This window comes from Triturus cristatus, chromosome 2_1 (genome assembly GCF_964204655.1).
Source record: "Triturus cristatus chromosome 2_1, aTriCri1.1, whole genome shotgun sequence".
Lineage (NCBI taxonomy): Eukaryota > Metazoa > Chordata > Amphibia > Caudata > Salamandridae > Triturus > Triturus cristatus.
In genome coordinates, this window is record NC_140581.1 from 424620073 (window position 1) to 424634006 (window position 13934).

General features: G+C 44.0%; 1 protein-coding gene across 2 annotated transcripts in view; it reads left to right on the forward strand.

The window, feature by feature from the left end:
• The window catches only part of ERBIN (erbb2 interacting protein), a 710320-nt gene that overhangs the window by 136241 nt on the left and 560145 nt on the right, over positions 1-13934 (forward strand). The gene's annotated exons all lie outside the window — the stretch shown is intronic.

The following is a 13934-nucleotide window of genomic DNA, read 5'->3' on the forward strand; positions in this document are numbered from 1 at the left end:
CTAAGACCCTACATGTACATAGTGCGAGCATGCAGATCGAGAGTACACCTTATGTATTCCAAAAATGGTTTGGCTTTGAAGAGGTCCAAGTGTTTGATTGGAAGCTTTATAATTGCTTTCCATGGATAAGAAACCGCCAGCAGGTTCCCGACGGCGCAAATAAACTAAACCGTCTAATTGGCCATATGGTAGCCTCGTCCCTGGCCTGCTACCAGAGTAATTTGGGAAGTGCTTTCCTGTTGCAGCCCTAGACCGCGTGTGCATGCATGAATACCCAACCTCCCGGCGCATGCTTGCATCACTAGGTGCCAGCGGCGTGTGACCTCACCACGGAAGGGCATCAGTATAGCTGGAGCCGCAGTGCCCTTGAATAGCTGAAAGTTCCACTTAGTGCTCAGCTTTCACGCTCTTCCAAGAGGGCATGAAAGATGGATTCCATCTGCTGGAGTTTTGGGGTTCGGAGAGTGTTGGGGTTGTATGCCACTGGTTGTGTTTTCTATTTGATCCAAATGCATAGGCTATAGACAAGATTTGTAAAACCCCTCCCCTCCTTTAATTATAGCTTTTCAGCTTCTGTTTCATTTTTGTATTTTCAAGAGGGATGAAAGTATCAACGCAGCCTTAGCATTCCTGTTCTGTATGGCTCTCATAGAGCATCGCTATCGTTTATTCCAGTTTCCAAATGGCATAACCCACTGCTATGACGTAGCAACAGTGGAAAACAAAACTCGTTGTCCACTGTCGCTATGTCATAAAGGCCTTCCAGGCTCGGCAGAGAGGTCTCTCAGCAGCCTGGCAGCACAGCTCTGCTTGTCTGCTTTGACTGAAAACAGAAAGCTCGGCTGCAGCAGAGAGAAGGAAGGCAGAGAAGGCGCTGGAGGTTGGCCAAGGATGGCATTTGTTTTAGGTTTTTTTACCTTTTGGACAGGGATGCACAACAGAGGCCAGGTTCTATATGGCTCACTCACAACTCCTCTGCCCCTGTGTATCAGTTGAAAGCGTGGGCGGATGGATTTTGGGGTCTGTCCATAACATAAAATTATAGATGGCTAACAGTGAATTGCAGGGATGTTTTTCACCTCTGGGTTCTGAGCTACATCATAGACCACTCGAGCGTCGCTCTCGTTGTCTAATCGTTCTCACTCAGAACCCCTCCGTGAAAAACATCCCTGTAACTGTTACCAATGTATAATTCTATATAATATCACTTATAGATTAACTCTTGATAAATTCACAACACTTACTACATTTGCTGATTGTGATGTATGTATGTATATAGAATTTCTATAGCGCGAAGCTAGCCAAAAGGCAGCGGAGCACTGTAGAGGGTCAAAGTTAAGCATAAATTAAATGAGTGATTATTGGACCTCATACTCGTAAGGTAGTGGTTCCCGGAACTTTATTTTGCCTATTCCACTTGGGTTTTGCTGACTGTTTTATGTGGCCTCTGGGCCTTTCACACCTCAGCTACGCTGTGAAAATGCGCACGCCTTTCTTTTACATGTTTGGAAATTGCGCTGATTTTATGTTCCGAAACATGGGCGATCTGTTCCCCGGAGATCTCAGAGACATAAGGATTTTCCCGAGGGACCTACACCATCTACATGTGACATTTTGAGAGCAGCACCCTCTCAAGTGCCCACCTTGGCTACTAAATCCAAACTGGTAGCGTGATAGGAGCGTGGACTTCAGGCTTGTGTCTGGAAACTGGATTGCCTAGTGCGGAGCACCAGAAATCTTGCCCGCATCTGAGGCGTGTGGTTCTCGTACTGTGGAAACCATTGCACTCACAAGCTTCTACTGGTGATGAGTGGATTCACCGGTCGCGGGTCCTCTCGTGTCCTGTTTTGCCGGTGGTGTCTCATTTCTTTCATGTGACACACTGACTGCATGCTCATTGTGTGTGGTGTCTACTTCACAGGGTGCGACCCTTGGAGGTGGGGGGTCTACCCGGAGAAGTTTCTTAATCTACCTAAAGGCACTCTGCTGAACTTGCACCTGTTTGTGTGTGACCAGACTGGTGCAACCTGTATCATCATGCACAGGACATTGTGCCTCATTTCCAGTGGTACAGGATTGCAACTCTTTGTGTGACTGGAATTGCCTGGTGCAGCCCAACTCAACGTGCACCGGTCATTGTGCCTCCTTACCAGGGAGGTGTGGAATTTGCAACTCCTCGTGTTTGAAATCTGAAGTGCCTAGCGCAACCCATCCCTTCACGCACAAGTTGCTGTGCTCTGATCACCTGGGTACAACCCAGATCATTGTGTACCAATGGGGCACCTCATCCTACTTCGAGGCTCTGCTATGGTACTCCCCTTTCATTGGTTGTTCCCTTGTTGACCCTCATCACAGCAGACCAACTGCCCTCTCCACACCTGGCCCCTCCAAGACATCCTGGCACCAGGGGTAAACTTCCTGAGATGGCTGCTAACCTCTGCCTTGTTTATGTCTATTGTCTAATTAAATCTGTTACATTTTCCCAACTGCTTCCCTAGGACCCAGACGAAGTGTGACTTTGACCTTGTGCGGCCCAGTGTCTGGGATGTGCGGCTGGTTATCTTCCATCCCTGGGTATAGGACAGTAGGGGTGAACTTCAGGGTGGAGGGAGGCTTGGGCAACGGATTCTACAGAGGGTGGACCCTATTCATGCTCGGTACCAGTGGCACCACATTAGGGTGCTGAGTGTGTATTTAAGAGCATGCCGTATGAACTGGCTGATACCTGTCGCACCATGTAGTTGTGCAGAGTGGGAGTGATCGTGTATGGACTGCTTGTGATTCACGACACTGGCCAGCAGTGCCGCCTTATTCGTTGATTGTTGTCAAAAGCACAATACCTTTTGACATTGGGTTTCTCCGACATGGTTTGGGCCCTCGGTGCTGCTAAAAAGTGTTTTATGTTGTGTATATGTACATAAACTTGATATCGTGCACCGCATAAGGGTTTTCTCCCTCTCCATTGGGGGGAGGGGGTTAGATTAGGAATTGTCTATAGTGTGCATGCTAGTGAAATCATAACCATACAGGTGGGCCTAGTACTGCTAGTAATGTTGCTGATTGTGTTTTATGCCTAAAAGTAAATGATGTTCATGTTATAATGATTGCATTTGTGTGTTGAATATAAAGGTTTTTACATAAATCCTAAGTGAAGTTTCTTTTGTGACAATCCGTGAATTTATCATGAGTGGCTGCTGTGCCTTTACTTTACACATTGCCTCTGCAGTGAGCCTGACTGCTCAGTGCGAAGCTACCCAAGGGTCAGCGCGGGTTATGCAGCAAGTTTAATCACCCACCCTTGACTGGATTGGTAGTTCTGCCAGGCTGGGGGCATCCCTTCAGCCAATCAGACCCTGCCGGTTCCAACACCGATAGGATAGTTGGCAGGGTTATGAATGGTCACTGCATTGTGATGTAGGGTTCTTTACAGAGGCGAGGCTTCACTTCTTTTCTAAATTGTAGCGTTGGGGTCATCCTGATGGATATAGGGATGTTGTGCCAGATCTGAGTTTATAGATGGAAATGGGCTGTTGTGTTTTTTTTTTTGACATTTACTAGTTTGCAGTCTGATGGCGTCCTGGCTGCGAGTGTGCATAGAACCACCAGGTATAGCAAGCTTGTCTGCAAAATAAGTGGTGTGCGCAGATCATGGCACTTTCTATTGCATAATGCACTAACTTTAATAATCGAGCAATAATAGAGGAGTGATGTGTTTTTTCAGAATATAACTTCTGGTTTGAGGGCCAGCCATTTGGCATTGCAAGTGTCCTTTGGGCAGTTGTGACAGATATGCTTTCGTGCTCTCAGTTGCATTATCCCGTATTACAGCAAGAATATTCCCAAGTTATAAATCTAAGGCAACATATGGGTGTTCTCTACTGGGTGCATTGGTGCCTGGGTAGCCAAAATCTGTTTATTCTTACCCTACAAATTGGCCTTCACTTTAGCCGTCTTCACTTCCAAGCCCCTTGAAATGCTTCTTGCCGACCCATTTAATGCATCATTCCAGGAAAGTCTAGATCACTTTCAAGTGCTTTAGTGTAATTACACACAGCATATACCTTTCATATGTTTTTTTTTTTTATTAAAAAAAACAACTTTTTATTCAACATTTGCTCAGTTTACTTGGACATTTCCAGCAGTGTACTTTATAACAGAAGTTGTGAATGTAAAATCTTAGTACATTTCCAATATTTGACTAATTTCAGTGCAGGGTCAGGGCTACATTTCATACATGTTGGACTTGTCCGCATTACATATCTAATGTTACTGTCACATACATACATTTATAGTCTCTGTAGGGTATAAGTTCAGTACCCTTAGTAGGCCTCTCACAGACCCCAAATCTTTTCTTACCTACGCAGGCAACCCTGACTCTGGTACACCACTTTTTCTGCTTTACTGCACCAGTCTAGATCGTCTGCTTTGCTGCACCTGTCTAGATCGTCTGCTTTGCTGCACCTGTCTAGATCGTCTGCTTTGCTGCACCTGTCTAGATCGTCCGCTTTGCTGCACCAGTCTGGATCGTCCGCTTTGCTGCACCAGTCTGGATCGTCTGGTTTGCTGCACCCGTCTAGATCGTCTGCTTTGCTGCACCAGTCTAGATCGTCTGCTTTGCTGCACCTGTCTAGATCCTCTGCTTTGCTGCACCTGTCTAGATCCTCTGCTTTGCTGCACCTGTCTAGATCCTCTGCTTTGCTGCACCAGTCTAGATCCTCTGCTTTGCTGCACCAGTCTAGATCGTCTGCTTTGCTGCACCAGTCTAGATCGTCTGCTTTGCTGCACCAGTCTAGATCGTCTGCTTTGCTGCACCAGTCTAGATCGTCTGCTTTGCTGCACCAGTCTAGATCGTCTGCTTTGCTGCACCAGTCTAGATCGTCTGCTTTGCTGCACCAGTCTAGATCGTCTGCTTTGCTGCACCAGTCTAGATCGTCTGCTTTGCTGCACCGGTCTAGATCGTCTGCTTTGCTGCACCGGTCTAGATCGTCTGCTTTGCTGCACCGGTCTGGATCGTCTGCTTTGCTGCACCGGTCTGGATCGTCCGCTTTGCTGCACCAGTCTGGATCGTCCGCTTTGCTGCACCTGTCTGGATCGTCCGCTTTGCTGCACCTGTCTAGATCGTCTGCTTTGCTGCACCAGTCTGGATCGTCTGCTTTGCTGCACCAGTCTGGATCGTCTGCTTTGCTGCACCAGTCTGGATCGTCTGCTTTGCTGCACCAGTCTGGATCGTCTGCTTTGCTGCACCAGTCTGGATCGTCTGCTTTGCTGCACCAGTCTAGATCGTCTGCTTTGCTGCACCTGTCTAGATCGTCTGCTTTGCTGCACCTGTCTAGATCGTCTGCTTTGCTGCACCAGTCTGGATCGTCTGCATTGCTGTACCTGTTTGGATCGTCTGCTTTGCTGCACCAGTCTAGATCGTCTGCTTTGCTGCACCTGTCTAGATCGTCTGCTTTGCTGCACCAGTCTGGATCGTCTGCTTTGCTGCACCTGTCTGGATCGTCTTCTTTGCTGCACCAGTCTAGATCGATTTTCCAGTCCTTTGCCCTCGGTGGACGGCCCGCTCCCTAAGCCTTGGCTATGTTCCTTTTCGCCACTGCAGCAGCCACCATGAGCCAAATTCCATGGTATTTGGGCAATGGCACTTCCCTGGTCACATACAGGAAATCCTACAGCGCCTCCAGTGGGACATCCAGGCCCGTGACCACGTTCATAACCCGTGTCACCTCCCACCAATATTGTTGAATAGTGAGACAGGCGCATATAATATGAAAGAACGATCCCACTTCTACACATCCTCTGGCACACTCGTCAGTGTCACATTGTCCCAACTGGTGCATAAGCGTTCTGGAAGAGTAGGATCTGTGTACGATTCTTCGTTGTATAAGGCAAAAATACCTTTCATTGTTGTACCAGTATCCTCTGGAAGTGGAATCAGAGTGTTTTTTCTAGTGCCCTTCAGCAGCAAGACAATTCATAAATGACTAGTAGCAAGCGAGTGCCCCAAGTGCCAGCAGAAGATAAAGAGGGGCCTGTTTCGGATCAGTAAATGACACCCCACTTCCATGAATCCATCCAGGCTGCATACCAAAGGCAGATGCGCACTATGCTATACCGATAACATAACATTAAAACAAATAAATGCAGCCAAGGACAGAGCAAGCAACTAATTGCTAGCACCCTGTGAACAATTGGCTGGGGAACGAAGCGTAAAAAGAATGCTCCCAGCATGCCGTTTCCTGATGGTGCAGTGTCCAAACGCTGTCCACCATGGAAAAGTTTGAGGGTACCCAACAAGAGGGAAGACTGAGAGCTGTTATGCAACCTTTTGATGCTTCAGATGTTCATAAGATAAGAGTTGGTGGCCAAAGATGCTGGTGAAGAGGAGAAGTGGGGCAGATAGACCAGTCTGCCTTAATTATTTGGTTTTCTATCTAGTCTCTCTTTCTCCGCCCCAATCGTCATAGAGCTGAACAGCCCTCTGATAGCCTGGGTCTGTTTCGCTCTGATTGGCTGCATGGGTGATCATTCTTTTGCTTTCCTACTCCAGGAAGGACAGAGAGTCCCGGAAATCAGCTCTTAGAGTCAGTCATGTCAGAAGAACACAGAAGGGACCTTACTTGAATCTAAATGTCCGGATATTGCCGCTGGTATAAACGTAAGCAGAGTATCTATCTATTTGCCTCCTTGAGAATTTGGTCTTAGAGGAAACGTCTATCTTCTAGTTTTGTATGATGGAAAAAAAAATTGGGAACTGCAACCTGAAACACCTCGAAATGAGGAGTCCGAGTCCCTTCCTCACCACTTCGATTACGGGGATTGCTGCACTGTCTAAATGACCCACCATGCTCCCTTCTCTCCAGGAACATCAACACTTCCTCCTGCCTTCCGCCTCTTATCCTGTGTGTACCAATATTGGCCCATCTTCCTTCATGTACTTCAATACTCATGTTTTACATCTATTTAAATGCAATTCTACCACTACATTTAAAGAGCCATATTAAAATACATTAAGTACAAATTTGCTTGAAATCAATAAAATAAAGACAAAAGTTTAAATAAGAAAAAGAATGACCACCTTACAAATAAGTCGTATGGGCAGGTTCACAAAGCTTCGCGCCTGGAGATCTTGGCGAGTCCTTTGAGGAGATCTTTTGGAACTAAGGGGAATTGTTCATCCAGGGAATCTTTTACGATGATAGGGCACCGGGACATTAAAGAGTCTTCAATGTTTTTGCCTTATTTACCATCAAGGAAATGAAAAACTTCTTAGTACCATCACACCAAATTTAAAATTAATGAAATTGAACTGTAAATGTATTAGGTGATGAGAGATGCGCATCCTTTTCCTTAGAGCATGGCCAGCTTGATGTTTACTCATGCACCATTTGTACTGTTCTCTTTTGTCTATGTGATGATGCATCTTTTAGAAGAACCCTGAGTCCCTGCATTATTGCGTATTTAGCCTCAGTCTTTGTGGTTGGTGATTTTAGCATTCGCTTTTTAATCTAATTCTCACTTTTCATTTCATCCATGTAATTTACTGGCATTGCATATCGTTACCACCTTTAACTCTTAACATTCCTTATTCATATTCTGTTCCTTTCGAAGGTTCATTGTTGTGTGTGGGGCCTGCTAGCCAGACTGCTCTCATGATAAACTTTATAGTAGCAGTTACTGTTTTTGGTTGCTGAGGCTTCTCCAGATCTTAATTCATAACAATTTGAGGAATCGCCCTTTAACTCTCACAGGTAACCTGTATAACCTGTATTTCTGTCCCCCTCTATATAGTTATTGAAGTCGTGTAGTTTCCTGATTTGGCTATCAAGCTTTCGATTATAAGTTCACTCTGAGCTCAATGAAAAACAATCATGAGAAATATAAAGGTGTGATCTCTGTTCTCTTCTGCTATTCGGAGGGTACAGAGTGTAGATGGGTGTTTATGGGTGCAATCCCCTAACATGCTCCTCGCCTCTCAATGGATTCATGGACAAATGAGGACTTGCTATTGTAGTCATTAAAATACTTTGGGTATGTAGTAAGAGCTACTTATGTTCAATGAAACTCATCCGTGCTACTACTATTAGTGTTGTAATCGCGAGCACATAACGCAGATTACGTTAGTGGCAACTTTATGCAAGATTACCAGCAGAGATAAGCCGAGTACGGTATGCACGGCGGCCAGTAGTAACGTTAAAAGGGATTAATCCATGTGGACTGTACGTAGATAATGCATAAAGGTTGTAGCTGCAATACTTCTGCCGCCAAGGTAATAACATCAGTAATATGTCTTCCCAGTGCTGCACGATTTATCCCTCAAATATCGGCGTTTCATATATTTTGGAAGTTCTGACATTTTTCTGCAACTTTCAGCTTATGAGTTCTGTTAATACACAGATTTCTTACTTGAATATAAGGGTTTTTTTCCAATTTTGATATACAAATAGATTCAATTAAAAAAAAGTATTGTTTAGTAGGTTGAGCTAAACCCAGGAGAGCTACTTAGAGGGAGCTGGAGAGCTACCAGTAGCTTACGGTCTACTCATTGGTAAAGCCTATTCCAACCACTTGACAATTTGGTTGTTTTTCAATTTTTCCACTCAAACGTTAGCATCTTGTGAGATCTCTTTGCATTCTGCAGTGTGCTTGCCATCGAGGTTAATGGCTTTGGAATCATGGTGGTGACTGCCAGCAAGCCTTTCAGCCAGACCTTCTTTCGAGCCTTTATATTTTGCTTTTTTTTTTAACTTGGAACATTTTAGTGCACCTTTAGAATGCATTGATGCCACTAGATCCTTGAATGTTTTGTCTAGTCCCAGGTACCAGGAAAGGCACAGTGCTGTTGCTGGCATGTCCACCTCTTCACGCAGCCATGATGCCCACGCTGGGGTCAGAGCTGTCTTCGTCTGGCCGGGGCAGGGAATACACAGGAGGTACAAACGTCAGCAGGATGCAGACACACTGCTTTTGATCCATAGATTCTCCATCAGAACCCAGAGCCAGGGCACCATAGCTGCCTTCTCCTCCATTGATGACTGGAATATACAAGAGAGGAAGTTGCGCAATCAGGGACCATATGGCCTGTACCCCTGTCAGGAATAATCCTGAGGGTTGGAGACCTCCTCGGATGATTAACCGAATAGCATTGCGAAAGCAGCTAAACATTACAATAATTTTGTTTAGAGTCCGCAGTTTTAATTCTCCACAAGCATTCCAGCTTCTTTCGGTAAAGACCATGGCAGTCTTTCCTTTTTAAATCACATTTAAAATCAACTCTGAGGAATCCTGAGTGGGACATTTACCACGTACCCTGCTATTCAGTCACAGGGAATATCCATGGCCTAAGTATGTGCTTTATTAAAAATTAATAATAATAATCTAATCCCATTTTAGGCCGTTTGCGACCATAACGTTTTTTTCTGCAGAAAACCCCTGTTAAAAACAGCTCCTGGCCACATGCTCTTAACAGTTTATGGTGTTGATATCAAGCCCTGTGCCCTTCGAGACTTATATGTAAAAACAACAACCTGAGGTCAAAGGAGAGAAATCCTCTTTAATCTGAGAAACCTATGTTTTCTAAATGAAAGAATTTTTTTCTTCAAAACGTAAGTTTCCTTTTTATGCAAGAAATGTCAGCATAGTGTTAATATGATGCCATCCATGCATACTACAATATTGTCATCATATTTGAAAATCTGCAGTAGTGTAACTAGACCATGCCAGCCTATAGCTGTCATTTTAGCACCGCTGGATGTAGTTGTAAAAGTTAAAATCATACAATAAAATGTTTCTAAAACTATATATAAAAATAGATTAGGTGGAGTATGTTATGTACATGTGACCTATCTCAAATTGTAGTGTTGATCAGACCGGTCTTTTTGCTGTTCCCCAAAGGTGAGGTTCTTGTCATATTGTCATACAAGGTGCTGGATAATGTCTGGAATGGGTGCAGGCTTTTGTGTCTTAAATCTCCAGTCTGAAGACACCTTATGATTCTGAGTCCTATCAGGGCTTTCCGACCACATCCTGATTCTCTAAGTTCTTTGCAGGAAGTAGCAGGTAGGGATGAGGGAAGTAAGAGCATATTTAACAAAACAAAGTGGAACTTTTGAAGTAACAGGGTGTGTGTTTGGTGTGCTACTTGGTGGACAGCAAGGCAGCTCTCTTGAGTTTCTGATCCATACTGTAAAAGTGAATCACTGTGGCTCTTTAAAATCTAATTCAGAGTTTAGTTTTATAATGCAAAACTGAATTTATACAGATGAACCATGCTCAATTTCCTGGAAACCTGGTTCGCATGTGGAAGAGAGTGAATTATTAAATCGGATGGATGATATTACGCCACAAGTAAAAAAAGTAACTATCGTCTTAGGCCCAGACAAAGGTTTCAGTAAACCTGAGCTCAACCCCTGGTAGCTATGGAACATAGAAGACAGGTTTAACTCAATACAATTCTCACCCCAATTTAAAAACAGAGTAAAATTGAATAACCAAAATGTTACCAAAATGATGAACATCCATTCAGGAGAACCACAGATACAGATTTTTTAGGATTTAGGGGAAACACCACCAAGAAAAAAGTAGTGCCATTAAGTAATCACAGTTTGTTGGTGACTGGGACCTAAAAACGATTTCAGGCTGACTACGATGGAGCATGGGTCGGATATGCCAAGCAGGTTCATCCCAGTTAAAGATTTTACCTTCGGACTTAGGACCTGATTATGAGTTTTGCAGTCCTTCGGACTGCCAAACCCGTGGTGGAAGTGCAATTGCTGTCGGTAACCACCGCAACAGTGGTCCCACTGTCACATTACAAGTACAGCTGTCGGACCATTTTGGGACCGCCGCAACCAACGACGGCCTGGGGCAGAAATGTGGTTCAGTCAAGCATTTTCTAAGTTTCCCCACCACCAGCCTTTTCATGGCAGTGAGCCCACCAAAGGCTGGCAGTGGAGAAATAACTGGGGCCATTCAGGGCACCCGGTTGCCCCTGTACACTGGAATGCATGCACGGGGGCAGATGGTGTGCCCCCTGTGTGCCTGCACGCCCAGTTCCTGCATGGCATGGACTAAACAGTCTATGCCATGTAGGAACTTGCGTTGGCGTTCCCATGGCGGTGCCTTTTTCAAAGGGGGGGATCGAAGAAGGCACAGGCCTTTTAGAATTGGCGGGAGCTTGTAGGCCAGGCAGGGGCTTGTTTAGGGAAATAAGCAGACTCTGATCTGGTTCTGGCGTCAGATTCCCCTCCCACTGGGCTGGTACACAATCTCAACCCTCGGATTAAAGAACAAAGGCTTCCCTTTCATCAGGTCTCTCCTTACCCTAGCCTATGAATGGGCAGACTTCACCTCTGTCTCTCAAGTTAATGAAGTTCCTGGTACCTCCCCAGCTGTTCTTCCTGTACTGATGTGGATCACATGAGCCATACCCAGCCTATCCTGCTCCTAGGCCTAAGCCATGATCATGCACTGTGAGCAGTTTTCATACCTTATTAAGGTTAAGCAATGACCGTGCAGCTGCAGGCAGGCCAATGCAAATACATTTTCAGAAGATTCAGTCATGGAATAAGTAACTTTCTAAAAATCCCTTTTCCAAAATAATTAGTAAAAATGCAACTTCACAACTGTATTAAAATTCATGGTTGAACTATTTTTCTAGCTTGTTCTAAACCCAAGATAGCATAATTTATATTTAAATCTGGGCTCTAGTTTTACTGATATGACAGCCAGGGCCTTCCACAGTGAAAATAGCTGTTTGTGGCCTGTCAATACAGGGACATGGCAACATAGAATTTCTACATGTCCCACTTCTAAATACCATGCTCTCTACCTTGTGCGCTACAAGGCCTACCTATGGGTGACTTATTTATATTTAAGGAAAAGGTTTTTCTCCATCAAAAGGGTTATTTTGATAGGTCAGGCTGCAGGCTTAAACTGAAGCAACCCTGCTACACTAGTGGATGGCACTGTAAGTGCTGCAGTAAAGATATTTAACTTTTCATGCCATGGTTGTTTTTCTGCACTATATACTATGGTCTTACAGGAAGGTTAAATACACCGATTTTATCAGCGTTTAGGGGTCAGGGCACATGACCTTGACCTTGATATGCAATGCCCCAGTGCACAGAGTGAAACAAGCATTTGCAATGCAATAGGTCGCGCATTGGCAAGAGTTTAAGCTATTGGCATTATAAATGACAAAGCCTTTTATTTATATGTTTTGATAATTAACACATATATAAAAGGCATTGTCATGTACTATGCCAATAGCTCAAACTCTTGTAAATGCGAGACCTATTTAAAAAAAGCGGCCACCATTGTCTCGGGCTGCTTAGAAAGTGAAAGGGTTCATGGCATGCTGAATGTTGCAGTAAAGCATGTTGTGCCTGCAGTAGGAGAAAACATTTGAAGAAAATAGTGCTTACAGACTAAAAAGAATTCACAGCGTAACAACTGAAGTAAAAGGGCCAGTCCTCATGGGAGGTTACGAACGAAGACAAAGCGGTACTAAAGGAGAGACTAACAAGCCTATTCACGAATCAGAAGCCAGCATTTATGAAGGACAATGACACAAGCCAATGACTAATATGAGTGGACTGGGCACGGCTTCTATTCCATACTCCAATACAGCATGGCTCGCAGAGCAGCACGGCTCGCAGAGCAGCACCTGCGCTGCCCAAGCTCGACCTAAGAACCAGCAGCATCAGTCCAGACAAAAAGGGCACTTTCTCACACACAGGCTGACTGGTTTGAATCTGGGTACAATTCCCTTCAACAAAAGAATATGGGTGGAAGTGTAGCCCAACTACTCAGATAATTATTCACAAATGCACACAAATTGACTTAATTGTTTTTTTTTGTTCAAGTGTTGAATGCTGACAAGTTGTGGTATTAGGTCTTGTATGGAAAATCCAGCAATGCCACTGGATAGGGTATTCCTAACCAATACTAAATAATTCCCTGACTAAATACCGCTCTAGTTTTTGGTGCAAAATGATGCAAGCAGCTTTGTATTTATTTTCCAGTAAACCTTATCCCAAACACACTTTTCCGTAAAACTGCATATGGTGAAAATGTTTGCAAATGCAAAAGAACTCTGCAGAATAAAACAAACCTCTTTAAAGAAATTCCAGTTTCCCTTCAAAAGCACATCATTCATTATTTGCCTGTGACAGAAACTTTCACTGTTGATTTCTGGAGTGTCTAACGTGTATTCGTTGCTTGGCTGGCCTTTTCAAGGGGCAGATCCATTAATAATCACCTTGACCCCTTCAGCATCTCTTGTCAAATAGTTAATCTCCCATAGTTTGTGAAGTTGTACATTTCCGCTACTGAGGCTGAAGAAAAGATATCCGTTTTGCCCACCATTAAGAAACTTGACGTTTACGATTTTAAATTATATTTTTGACTCATGGAAGAAATCTGCTGACAGGTTATTTGTGACTCACTAAACCACACAGACACTTCTGGTATGTGAAAAATAATAATACTTTAACCAACCTGCTGAAATCCAGCTATGTAACTGTACTGGCAGGTACATTTATAGTCAAACCGTGGGGGAAGATGAGTACTAAATATTAAATACCGTCCATAATTTTCAAACTACAACCGCAGTAGCTTCATCGTAAGTGAAAACTATGCCAGTTTAGTGTGTGTCATGGCTGAAGCCTGCTCTGCAGACCCAAGCAGAGGTCAGAACAATACAGTTGAAAAAACAAAGATGACATTTTTATCATGATAGATTGAATTTCTCACAGAATGTATTTCCTTCCCAAAAGTGTAACCCATGCCCCTTTATATTACAGAAGGCTGGATGAGTAACCTACTTCTACATCAATTTCCTTAGTATTTTTTACAGTTTGAAAAATATATATTTATTTTTTTGCAGTTAACCGACTTCTTTTATATTTTTTGTTTTAAGCCCAAACTATCATATC